Raw genomic sequence first — 13,268 nt, 5'->3', positions numbered from 1 at the left:
TTGTAGTTGCTGCTCCACCTCGGAGGGCCCTGCTGGGAGCTGCAGGGATGGGGGTTCAGCTAAGAAAGGAAGCAGCATTCCGCTCCAGCTCCAGAAGCCTCTCCTGCTCCAGCGGCCTCTCCTCCTGCTCCCAGTTCAGGAGACTCAAGCCCTCATTTTCTTCCACTTGGGCTTAAAGCTGCCCTGCCAGATTCTCCGGCTTCTTCCGCACATGCTCAGCCTGTTTGTAGCTGCTGCTCCACCTCGGGAGGGCCCTGCTGGGGGCTCCGGGGGTGGGGGTTCAGCTGAGAAAGGAAGCAGACAATAAGGAATAAGGGCCTCTGGATTCTCAAAAATACCCCCCTCTTGGTGCATAGCTCATCTCAGGTTCCCCAAACTTGGCCTCCCTGCTGCTAACAACTCTTCGCGCCCTGATGGTAGCCAATCTTCCAAGCCACTTTCAGGTACAGGCAACTGTGGGTGGCTGACAACAGGCACTTTTTCCTCTTGGCTGATGGGGACATTGAGGCTCATGAAGATGACAAGACTTGCCATCGCCTGGCACAGACCTCTTTCCCTCTGCCTCAAAGCCCTTCCATGCGCCCACCTCCCTGGGGCATTCTAAGCCACCCCACAGCCCTCTGATGCCAGTCCTGCTCCCAGGTCACACCAGCCCCAGCTTACCCATCTGGTTCCTTAGTTCAGCCAAGCTCGTCTCCAGCTCCTGTACTAGACTCATGCTATGTGCCCTCTCCTCCCTCAATGTATGCACTTGCCCAAAGCACGGGGGGAAAGGGCCCTGGAGAGCAGGGCTGGTGGCTGGACAGGCTACCATCTCCCTCTCTGCCCCTACCTCCACAAAGCCCAGACCCATGACCACCTCTGGCTGTGCTCCTCCCATTTCACAGAGGCCTGGAACAATCAAGTGACCTATCTGTGGTTGGGGCTGAAGGGTCAGCTCTCACCTCCTCTGACATCTCCCGCATCCTCTGCCACCACATGGCGCTCTCTCCATGCAGATACTCGGCATACTGGTCTCCCTCCATTTGCAGATACTTCAGCCACTCCATCACCTACAAGAATGGGCACAGAAGTCAGGAAGGGCTGCCACTGGTCCTCACCTGTTCCTGGCCCCCTGGGGTCACCTTCCTTCCACATCCCTCCCTCTGCAAAGCCTCACCTGCCCCAGGTAGATTCCAGCTGTGCCCATTCCTCCATGGGCTGCTGTAACTGCTGGTTAGCATTAGGGCCTTCACACCAGCTAGACAACTGAATGGTAAAGAAAGAGAAGTTTCTATCTGAGGAGCCTGGGCCGTTCCACACAGTGCCCCTTAAAAGGGCTCAAGCTAGGCTCAATGTACAACTTGGTCAATAAAGATCTCTACTGTGAAGTTGCTTTGCTTTAGAAATAAAAAATAATTTTAAAGAGATCTCAGGCTGGGCATGGTGGCTCGTGCCTGTAATCCCAACACTTTGGGAGGCTGAGGTGAGTGGATTGCTTGAGCTCAGGAGTTCGAGACCAGCCTGGGCAACATGGCGAAGCCGTGTCTCTACAAATACAAAAATTACCCAGGCGTGGTGGTGTGTGCCTATAGTCCCAGCTACTTGAGGGGCTGAGGCAGGAGGATCGCTTGAGCCTGGAAGGTGAAGGTTGCAATGAGCCAAGATCATGCCACTGCACTCCAGCCCCGGTGACAGAGCAAGACCCCATCCCAAAACAAACAAACAAACAAACAAGAACTCTACTCTCTATTATTACCGTGGAATAGTCGAAGTGTTGGCTTGAACCTCAGAAGGAAATAAACAGACTCATGAGCTAGCCATATAAGTGTAATCTATAAAATAATGGTTTTCATCTATGATGCATTAAAAAAAAAAAAAAATTTATGCCCTAACCCTAAGATTCTGATTCCCTAAGTCTATGGCAGGGCCCCAGTTTGTAGATTTTTAGCAGTCTCTAGAGGATTCTATGGCAGGACCAGAACAAGGACCCAAATTTTCCAGCTCTTGGCTGGAGCCTCCCCATACCCTGCATGATCCCTAGTGGATGGGGCTCCTACCACCCCTGGGGCTGCAGCCTCTCGCTTGTTGAAGCATGAGGTCAGTGAGTTCTAGTTTCTTTTTCAGCTCCTCCGAGTTACACTGCATCCCTGCCTTGTCAGTCAGTAAGCAACTTGAAGCTGCTCTGCCAAAGCTGAGTTCTCCTGCTTCAGCTCCATATTGCTGTTGCTATGGCCAGAGGCAGTAGAGAAAGGAATGAACAAAGAACAGAAAGTGCTGCTTTGGTGATCAACCCTCTACCCTCACCCTACAACCACAGAACCGTGGCACTGGAAGGGACCTTAGGAATCAAAAGTCACAGGTGGCACGCCAGAGAGAAGATATGAGTTGCCCAAGGCTATACCATGATTCGGGGCACAGCCAGTACTAGAGCTCAGCCTGTGCACACAGACAAACCTGTATGACCACCTCACCATACTCACCTGCACCCCTCCCACCTCCCAGCACATCACCCATGCTAAGGGCCCCAGAACTCCCATCCCACCGTCCCCCGTCCTACCTGTTCTTATATAACTTCAGCCTGAGGGCATCACTGTCTCCGGTTAACTGGTTGTTGTACTGAAAATACAGAAAGGTGAAGTCAGGATACAGCAGGCAGAGGAGCAGCTGGCAGACCAGGAACGACAGCTACAGTGACTATTCCACAGTAACACTTCCTCACTCTCAATCACGCCTGACACGTTTTCAAGGCATTTCCAAGCCCACAGTCTCATTTGTTTCTCAAAGAACTCAGTAAGGGCGGAAGGGACAGGGAAAGAGATCAAATTTATAGCTGGTTACCAGAGGCCCAGAGAGAAAAGAGAATATTGCTATTGTTATTACCGTTATGACTGCCACTGTGGGAACCTTTATTGAGTGCTTCACCAGGCACCATGCTAGCAATCCCATTTAATCCTCACAACCACCATAGCAGGCAGTTACTATTATCACCTCTATTGTGTAGTTGAAAAACATGGGGTGTTAGAGGTTAAGTGCTTGCCTAAGATCATCAGACAGAGTTGGGATTTGAACACTCAGGTATATCTGATTTTCTAAGCCCATTTTTTCGCTATCAGGCAGGAAATTAGGATCTGGACGCAGGTAACATAAGGCCTGTTCACACTTCAGCTATAACAGGAAATATCCTCCCCATGGAGCCTATGGCTAAATGACTTTGTAACTTTACTTCATCCTCTCCATTTACATAGGGCATACCCGAAGTAACCAACGGAATCCTCTAGGTGGTAAACTCCCAAAAATTCTTTAACGGTGCCTTTGAGCCCTTATGCTCGGGTGCACTCCCACACTGTGGAGTGTGCTTTCAGTTTCAATAAATCCCTCCATTCCTTCCTCACTTTGTGCATTTTGTCCAATTCTTTGTTCAAGATGCCAAGAAGCTGGACACCCTCCACTTAACAGCTGGGGGTGGGGGCACAGAAAGAAAGGGGGATAATCTGGTGTTCAGTTTTTGAAGGGTACATTCCCATAGTCCAAAACTCAGAAAATACAGAAAGGAAATATCTCCCAGCCACCCCGTTCCTCTCTCCTAAGTTTTTTACAAATTCTTGCAGACATGTTTTATGTATATTATCATAGTACACACACAAACACACACACACATGTTCCCTCTCTCTACACAAATGGTAACATACTAAAGATACTCTTCTGTACCTTCACAGTGCAAGTACCATATCCCCCACCTAGGACTTGGCCAAGGCCACAGCCAGGTAAGGGCAGGGTAGGCACTTGGCCTCCGAGCTCTGCATCCAGTGCTTGCTCCCAACAGTGCCCCCAACTCACCCACAGCAGCCAACACAGCCGCAGGCTGACTCTAACAACCACGCACAAAAGCAGCAAGAAATGGCCCATGCTGCTTTCTGGGCAGGACACTCCATCCTGCAGAAGGGACCTAAAGGTCCCTCACTCCTCCATCTGGAAAGCAGGGTATGGGGCAAGTGGTTGGACTTACCGTTATCTGCCTTCCTCTGCTCCCGTTGCAACTCACCCACATGCTTCCAGGAATACTGCAGATGGCTGGCCAGATCCTTGGCCTCTTCTAGAATGAAAGAGGTTGAGATGGGGCCCAAAGGCCTAAAGGCCTGTCAAAGCGCCAGGTTGAAGGATGATGGGTGCCCAGATTCCCACCTTCAAACTGCCTGGCAGCACATTCAGTGTGATACAGTGCTGTCTTCAATTCTGCTTTCTCAAACATCAAAATTCCAATTACCTGATTTGAACCTTTGGGAGAAAAGCCAAGCAAATGCTGAAAGAGAAGGAAAGCAACATTCTCCAGAGGACAGGAGGGAACTTCACGCCCTCCACTCACCTGTAATTTCCTCTTTAGGGCTCCCTGGTTTTGCTGGCTTTCTTGCTTTTCCTGTAGGAAAAAGAAGACAGAGCTCTCACTAGGGGGAGGCAGAGATGGCCCGGCAAGGGACTTGCCCCCTGAATGCCACCAATGCCCCAGGACAGGCCCACCCATGGGACCAGGTTATCAGGGACTCTGTGGGGATGAGGTGGAATCTGGGGGTAAGCCTTCTTCTCCAGGCTGGGAGTGGGCAAGACAAGACTGGGGCCTCTACATCTGAGTGCCCCCCAAACCCAGCAGTCATGCTGTGAGCAAAGAAATCACATTACTACTTCCATAAGATCGACAATTTCTTGGATGTGTTGTTTCCTTGGGAGAGTCAAAGGAAAGAGACCAAGAGTGGCCCCTTCAACTCTATTCCCCAGGCCATGAAGCGGTAGGCAGAGGTCAGGAGTGGATTTTAAAGGCAAAGTTCTCAGACTCACTGGGATCATGAGCTGGTCAACTCTCCTCAAGCTCCCAAGGACAGAAGATTTGGGTCTTTGTTGGTTTTGGCCCACAGCCACAGAACTGAAAGTCTGAATCTGGATTCTCCCGAAAGGACAGTAACATAAACCTTTAGAGATGGAGTCTGAAAAAAGCTCACCCTTCTACCAGCTTGTGATTTAGAAAGGTGCATTCACTCAACAAACATTGACTGAGCACGTACGGGCCAGGTATGGTTCTTTACAGCAGAGATATAGGACAGAAAAGGACAGACAGGATCCCCTGGCCCTGAGGTTTACATTCTACTGGACCTTTAAATCATGGACTCTCAGAGCTAACAGAGACTTTTGATACTCTCTAACTTGACTTCCCTGGAAAACACAAGCCCAAGAAGGAGAGATGGCTTATCCAGAATCAAAGAACAAATTAGGGCCTGAGTCAGGGTGGAAATACGGGGCTCCTGAAAACTAATCAGGCCAGTGCTTCCCTGAGAAGCCACAACCCCAGGGCATGTGTGGCAAGAGCTGGAGCAGGGGTGTCTGGAGAAGAGATAGTAGGCAAAGAAGGCAGCAACAGAAGAGCCATGATGCATGCTCTGTGCTCTGGGGTCCCTCCAGCTGAGGCCATGGCCCCCCAGCTCCCCATTTGCCCTTGGCATCAAGGACCCCCAGTCCTTTCTTCAGGGCCCCAAGGGGAAACTGGAGCCCAGGACTTGCCGTGTGGAATCAGCGGACCCCATTGAACTCTTACCAATGACTCGATGGTTTTATTCAGTTGACTGAGTGTTATATAACTCGAGCCCAGGGCAACTGTTACCTCTTGGTATCTGCTCTGAGGCACATGAAGAGAGGAGGAGTTGGAGGAGGATTGAGGGGAGAGGTAGAGAGAGCAATCATTAGGGTTGGGGTGTGCGTGAGCTGTCTCAGCTGGCAGAGGGGCACCCAGCCCCCGCTGTGGGAGGAGGTTGGAGGGCTAGCCTGCAGGGTCACTGGGTCATGGCCCAGGGCCTCTTACCTCCAGATCCTTCAAGGTAGCAGATGATGCAGGACCCTCCGCACGGATACATGTTGCTGACTACAAGAGATGAGGGTGTGCATGAAGATCCTCTGTGTCTAAGCCCTCTGACTTCCTTTCTTCCCCAGCAACTGGCAACATTTTCTTTTCTGCATAGCTCGGACCCTTCATCCCGTAACCTCTTTCTGCCAACTTCTCTCATGGTTCTTATCTCCCCACCATCCCTCCCTCCAAGCAGCTCTCATCTTGTGTTTCTGCAGGATAAAATGATGTAACCAGCCACGGGGTCCAACTCCTTCATATGAACAGCTTCAAGGAAGAAGCCTCAGGGAAGGGGCAACTTCCTCAACATTGCCCAGCAAATCGGCTGGTCCCAGGATCTTTCCTCTCTCTTGTGATCCCTGCCTCAGCTTCTTTCTATCATACTTTCCTTCTCCCCGCACTCCCCTCTGGGCCACAATTTCTGAAGTACCTCAGAAGCAATGCCATTGAGCTGTTGGGAGAGTTGTTGCAGGCTCTCGGTTGATGAGAAGGTCCTAAGGGCAGAGACACAGATGTCAGGAGTGCAGGTGGCTCAATGGGAAAGAAGGTCTTAGACAGTGGTCTCCCTGACTCCCTCAGCCTAGAGACTGCTGCCCCAATAGGAGACACTCACTTACTTTCATCCATGAGATTGGGGCTAGTATCATGATTCTGTGTGGGAAGAAACATATGAGATGGTCATTCAATTTCTGTAAGAATCACCGAGGGCAGGGTGAGCCAAGTTACCAAGCTCATTCCAACAATATTCTATCTCCCCAAACCTCAAGGAAAAGCCCAGTTTCAGCCTTCCCCAATCCCAGTCCCCAGGAAGGGCACTTCACCCTAGGGAACAAACTACTTGTGAAAAAGAAGAGAATCCATAGTAGGTACAGGAGGGCGGTGGGCAGAGGAGGAGGAGGCACGAACCTGAGGTGCCGCTAAGCTAGCGAGACTGGCACCAGGGCAAGGGACACCACCAGGTAACACGGTGTCATCAGCAGGTGGCTATACAGACACAGCATGGTCTTTGGCGTCTGTCACAGAACAGAGCACAGGGCATTAGGGGGCCATGCGGGAGAGAAGGTGCCTCAGTGCCATGGACACAAGAGTGTGGAACAGGTAGGACAGATGCTGGTGCAGTCAGACTGACAGTCACACGTGCTTGGAGCCACTTGGGGGTGTAGATATGGTTTGCCCGGGCCTTGGGCTGCTAGGCAGCATTTCGAATGGCCAAAGCTCAAAGCAGGGGCTGCACAGCCTCCTTCATGAATACATGAGGACCTCACTCCCCCTAGAGCTCAGCAAAAGACAGCAGCAGGTTCTGACCGGTGGCAGCCACAGCAGGCTGGAGGAAGGTGTACCAAAGTCAGGGCGGAGAAAGGCACTGTTCTTCCAGAAGGCCAGTCTGTGCCACAGAGTGACCCTAACTGGGCCCCTCCTGGGCAGAGGACAGTGATGAGGAAGTAGTAGTCTGGGCAATGTACAGTGTAGCTGTCTGCCTCTCTCTTCTCCCTTGCAGTGGCATAATCAGCAGGGATTACCATCTCCTACAGCTCACCCAGCTTCTCCGGCAGCTCCTCCTTGATGTGCTGCTCAGACTAAAATGCACTGGTGATCTCCACGTTCTCATCGTTCTGGACAGAGACAAGCAATCACGCCACCCATTGCAGCTGGAGACCCCAGAACTTGGTGTCTGCCTCCCATGGCACCGGGAAGGATGGAGGCAGATTAGAAAAATGATCCCCTCTCCCTGACAGCCATCAAAGCAGGGCTCTGGCTCACAGGTCCCTTCAGAAGTGCCACTTCACATGAGGGCTACACTGACCCCACTTAACAGGTGGGGAAACAAAGTCTTGGAGGGCTAGGGAGGAGGACAGTCTCCCCAGGTGGGATGCACCAGTTTTACAAAGCTGCTCTCTGCAGCTGCTCCTTGAGCTCAGGGTTCTGGGAGAGTGCAGGGCTGATGGTGGTGAGGTCGTTCTGCATGGTCCCCAGGGTTTGCCTGCGTACCTCCGCCTGCTCCCCTCAGAGCTCAGCTCCAGAAGCCTCTCCTCCTGCTCCCAGTTCAGGCGTTTCAAGCCCCTATTGTCTTGCATGTGGGCCCACTGGAGCTGTCCTGCCACACTCTCCAGCTCCTTCCACAGGTGCTCAGCCTCTGCTGGTAGCTGCTGCTGCAGCTGGAGAGCCCAGAACTTGGTGTCTGCCTCCCATGGCACTGGGAAGAATGGAGGCAGATCAGAAAAATCATCCCCTCTCGCCCACAGCCATCAAAGCAGGGCTCTGGCTCACAGGTCCTTTCAGAAGTGCCACTTCACATGAGGGCTGTGCCCACTGCTGGGGGCTCCAGGGGTGAGGATTCAGCTGAGAAAGGAAGCAGACAATAAGGGCCTCTGGATTCTCGAAAAAACCCTCCTCTTGGTACACAGCTCCTCTCAGGCTCCCCAGACTTGGCCTCCCTGCTAATGATTCTCAAAAAAACCCTCTGCATTCGCAAAAAAAAAAAAAATCCTCCTCTTGATCCACTCCTCCCCTCAAGCTCCCCAAAATTGGCCTCCCTGCTAATGATTCCTCACACCCTGATGGTAGCCAATCTTCCAAGCCACTTTCAGGTACAGACAACTGTGGGTGGCTGACAACAGGCACTTTTTCCTCTTGGCTGATGGGGACAACTGAGGCTCATGAAGATGACAAGACTTGCCATCTCCTGGCACAGACCTCTTTCCCTCTGCCTCAAAGCCCTTCCATGTGCCCACCTCCCTGGGGCATTCTAAGCCATCCCCACAGCCCTCTGATGCCAGTCCTGCTCCCAGGTCACACCAGCCCCAACTTACCCATCTGGTTCCTTAGTTCAGCCAAGCTCGTCTCCAGCTCCTGTACTAGACTCATGCTATGTGCCCTCTCCTCCCTCAACATGTGCACCTGCCCAAAGCACAGTGGGGAAGGGCCCTGGAGAGCAGGGCTGGTGGCTGGACAGGCTACCATCTCCCTCTCTGCCCCTACCTCCACAAAGCCCAGACCCATGACCACCTCTGGCTGTGCTCCTCCCATTTCACAGAGGCCTGGAACAATCAAGTGACCTATCTGTGGTTGGGGCTGAAGGGTCAGCTCTCACCTCCTCTGACATCTCCCGCATCCTCTGCCACCACAAGGTGCTTTCTCCTTTCAGATTCTCAGCGCGTTGATCTTTCTCCAACTGTAGTTGTTTCAGTGACTCCATCACCTGCAAGAATGGGCACAGAAGTTAGGAAGGGCTGTCACTGGTCCTCACCTGCTCCTGGCCATCTGGGGTTATCTTCCTTCCACATCCCTCCCTCTGCAAAGCCTCACCTGCCCCAGGTGTGCTTCCAGCTGTGGCCGCTCCTCCATGGCCTGCTGTAACTGCTGGTTAGCATTAAGAGCTTCATAACCAGCTTCAACGCCTCCATCTGGGAAGCTGGGCTGCCAGGGGATGGGGCAGGCTGTACGACTCACCCTGTCCATGTTCTTCTGCTGCATGGAGACAGCAAAGAGAGTTCGTTCCAACTCTCCCGTAAACTGCTGCAAATACTGCAGGCTGCTGACCAGATCCATGGACTCTCCTGAAATGAGAGAGGTTGAGATGGGACCCAAAGGACTACCCCTAAAAGCCTGTCAAAGTGCCAGGTTGAAGGACGATGGGTGCCCAGATTCCCACCTTCAAACTGCCTGGCAGCACGTTCAGTGCGATACAGTGCTGTCTTCAATTCTGCTTTCTCAAACATCAAGATTCCAACTGTCTGATTTGAACCTTTGGGAGAAAAGCCAAGCAAGTACAGAAAGAGAAGGGATTCTCCCAAAAGGACAGTAACATAAACCTCTATGAGGCAGGAAAATAGGGTCTGGAGGCAGGGAACCTAAGACTGTTTCGTGCCGACTTCCTAGAATCAAATCGAATGGTAAATAGTGAGAAGTCCAGATCTGGGGAGCCTGGGCTGTTCCACATAGTGCCCTTTAAAAGGTCTAGAGCCTGGCTTAATGTACAACTTGGTCAATAAAGATCTCTACTGTCGAGTTTCTTTGCTTTAGAAATAAAAAATTAAAATTTTTTTTAAAGATTTCAGGCCAAGGATGGTGGTTCATGCCTGTAATAACAACACTTTGGGAGGTTGAGGTGGGTGGATTGCTTGAGATCAGGAGTTCATGACCAGCCTGGGCAACATGGCAAAGCCCCGTCTCTACAAATACAAAAGTTACCCAGGCATGGTGGCGTGCACCTGTAGTCCCAGCTACTTGAGAAGCTGAGGCAGGAGGATCGCTAGAGCCTGGGAGGTGGAGGTTGCAGTGAGCCAAGATCACGCCACTGCACTCCTGCCCTGGTGATACAGGGAGGCCCCATCCAAAAATAAAAAACAAACAAACAAAAACTCTACTCTCTTATTATTACCGTGGAATAGTCGAAGTGTTGGCTTGAACCTCAGAAGGAAATAAACAGACTCATGAGCTAGCCATATAAGTGTAATCTGCATAATAATGGTTTTCATCCATGATGCAATTTTTTAAAAAATGTAAGCTCTAACCCTGAGATTCTGATTCCCCAGGTCTATGGCAGGGCCCCAGTTGGTAGATTTTTAGCAGTCTCTAGAGGATTCTATGGCAGGACCAGAACAAGGACCTAAATTTTCCAGCTCTTGGCTGGAGCCATCCCATACCGTGCATGATCCCCAGACCATGTCCCCAGCTGGATGGGGCTCCCACCACCCCTGAGGCTGCAGCCTCTTGCCTGAAACAGGAGCTCAGCCCTCTCCAGCTTCCTGTGCAGCTCCTTCAAGTTGAGTTAAATCCCTGACTTCGTGGTCACTAGGACTGGAAGCTTCTCTTCTCGTTCGGAGTTCTTCTGCTTCAGGTCCTCATTGTTTTGGCTATGGCCAGAGGCAGGAGAGAAAGGAATGAAGAACAGAAAGGACTACAATGAAGAGCAGAAAGGACGGCTCCTCTAGCTTCGCCCCACAACCACAGAACCGTGGCACTGGAAGGGACTTCAGGAATCAAAAGTCACAGGTGGCACGCCAGAGAGAAGACATGAGTTCCCCAAGGCCACACCGTGAGTCAGGGGCACAGCCAGCCACCTCCCAGGACATCACCCATGCTAAGGGCCCCAGACCTCCCATCCCACCCTCCCCCGTCCTACCTGTTCTTGTATAACTCCAGCCTGGGGGCATCTCTGTCTTTGGTTACCTCCTTGTTATACTGTAAATACAGAAAGGTTAAGTCAGGATATAGCAGGCAGAGGAGAGCTGGCTGACCAGTAACAATAGCTATAATAACTATTCCCCAGTTAACACTGCCTTACTCTCAATCACAGCTGACATATTTTCAAGGCATTTCCAAGCCCATAGTCTCATTTGTTTCTCAAAGAACTCAATAAAGATGGAAGGGACAGGGAAAGAGATCGAATTTATAGCTGGTTACCAGAGGCCCAGAGAGATCAGAGAATATTGCTATTGTTATTACCATTATTGCTACCACTGTTTGAACCTTTGAGTGCTTCACCAGGCACCATGCTAGCAATCCATTTAATTCTCACAACCACCATGTGAGACAGTTACTACTATTACGTCTGTTGAGATAAAAAACATGGGGTATTAGAGGTTAATTGCTTGCCTTAGATCACTCAGACAGAGCTGGGATTTGAACACCCAGGTATATCTGATTCTCTAAGCCCTTTTTTTAAATAGGGGTTGGGACACAGAAAGGAAGGAGGAAATTAATCTTTCGTTCACTTTTTGAAAGGATGATAAATTCACATAGTCCAAAACTCAGAAGGTACAGAAGGGAAATATCTCCCAGCCACCCTGTGTCTCTCTCCTGAGTTTTGTATGAATCCTTTTGTGGCAGGCCAATTCTCCCTGACAATCACACAGACAGGCCTTCACGACAGTCACACAGACAGCCCTGCACAGCACTCCAGTTTACACAAACAAATTTCCACAGAGCTGCCTTAACATTGAGCAAATAGTTAAACGTAGAGAAATTCATGCCCAGGTATCAAAGCTAGAAATGAAACATATGGTCAGTAGGACCCTTGCATAGGCTTCTCCCTAACCTGGAGCAAGTCAAAATAATAGAGACAGTCTTATATTCCTAGTCTCGGGTTGACGGAATCTGAGACGAGTCAAGGTAACAGAGGCAGCTGTTTGAATAGATTCATTGGAGAGTCTAAGGCAGCTCTCCAGACCAAGCTGTGAGGGAGATAAGATAGAAATAATCACTCTGGTACCACAGTAGACAGGCCTTGAGGGTACCAGGGCCCTCACAGCTTAATCAGACTAAGCCAGCACTTTTTGCCTCTGACTTTCTAGTTGAAACAAAATTAGTTGTCAATAGACTTAGGTGAATGCTATGCTGCACGTAAGCACATAACCCCAACCTATATGAGCATTAAGAAAATTGTAACACTTCGAGTTGGTCTGGTGGGATTATCTCCAGCCTTCTCCTTGTATCCGGTTACAGCAATAAATTCCCTTCTTTCCTAGTTTGTTTCTCATTTTTGAGCCTCAAGAAAACGCAGCCAGTGGCTCTGAAACCACTTTCAAGCATGTTTTATGTATATTATCATAGTACTTACACACACACACACACACACACATATTCCCTCTCTCTACACAAATGGTAACATACTAAAGATACTCTTCTGTACCTTCACAGTCCAAGTACCATATCCCCCACCTAGGACCTGGCCAAGGCCACAGCCAGGTAAGGGCACGGTAGGCACTTGGCCTCCGAGCTCTGCATCCAGTGCTCCACGTCCAAGCTCTGCTTGCTCCCCACAGCGTTCCCCAACTCACCCACAGCAGCCAACTCAGCCCTAGGCTGCCTCTAACAACCACACACAAAAGCAATGAGAAATGGCCCATGCTGTTTTCTGGGCAGGACACTCCATCCTGCAGAAGGGACCTAAAGGTCCCTCACTCCCCCATCTGGGAACCTGGGCTGCCAAGGGATGGGGCAGGCGATCGGACTCACCCTGTCCATGTTCTTCTGCTGCGTGGAGACAGCAAAGAGTCCAATCCAACTCTCCGACACACTGCTGGGAATACTGCAGGCGGCTGGCCAGATCCGTGGACTCTCCTGAAATGAGAGAGGTTGAGACGGGGCCCAAAGGACTCCCCCAAAAGTCCTGTCAAAGCACCAGGCTGAAGGATGACAGGATGCCCAGATTCCCACTTTCAAAGTTTCTGGCAGCACATTGCATATGATAGAGTTCAGTATTTAATTTTCCTTTCTCAGACATCAGTATGTTGGTTCTCTGGATTTGAACCTTTGGGAGAAAAGCCAAGCAAGTGCTGAAAGAAAAGGAAAGCAACATTCTCCAGAGGACAGGAGGGAACTTCACACCCTCCACTCACCTCTAACTGCCTCTTTAGGGCTCCCTGGTTTTGCTGGCTTTCTTGCTTTTCCTGTA

General features: G+C 50.8%; 1 pseudogene; it reads right to left on the bottom strand.

Moving 5' to 3' along the window:
• The window catches only part of LOC111553699, a 27,189-nt pseudogene that overhangs the window by 3,151 nt on the left and 10,770 nt on the right, over window positions 1-13,268 (bottom strand).

The sequence above is a fragment of the Piliocolobus tephrosceles genome, chromosome 6 (assembly GCF_002776525.5).
Source record: "Piliocolobus tephrosceles isolate RC106 chromosome 6, ASM277652v3, whole genome shotgun sequence".
In the NCBI taxonomy this organism is placed as follows: Eukaryota; Metazoa; Chordata; class Mammalia; order Primates; family Cercopithecidae; genus Piliocolobus; species Piliocolobus tephrosceles.
The sequence above is the reverse complement of the archived record's forward strand: the minus strand, read 5'-3'. Positions and strand labels throughout refer to the sequence as shown.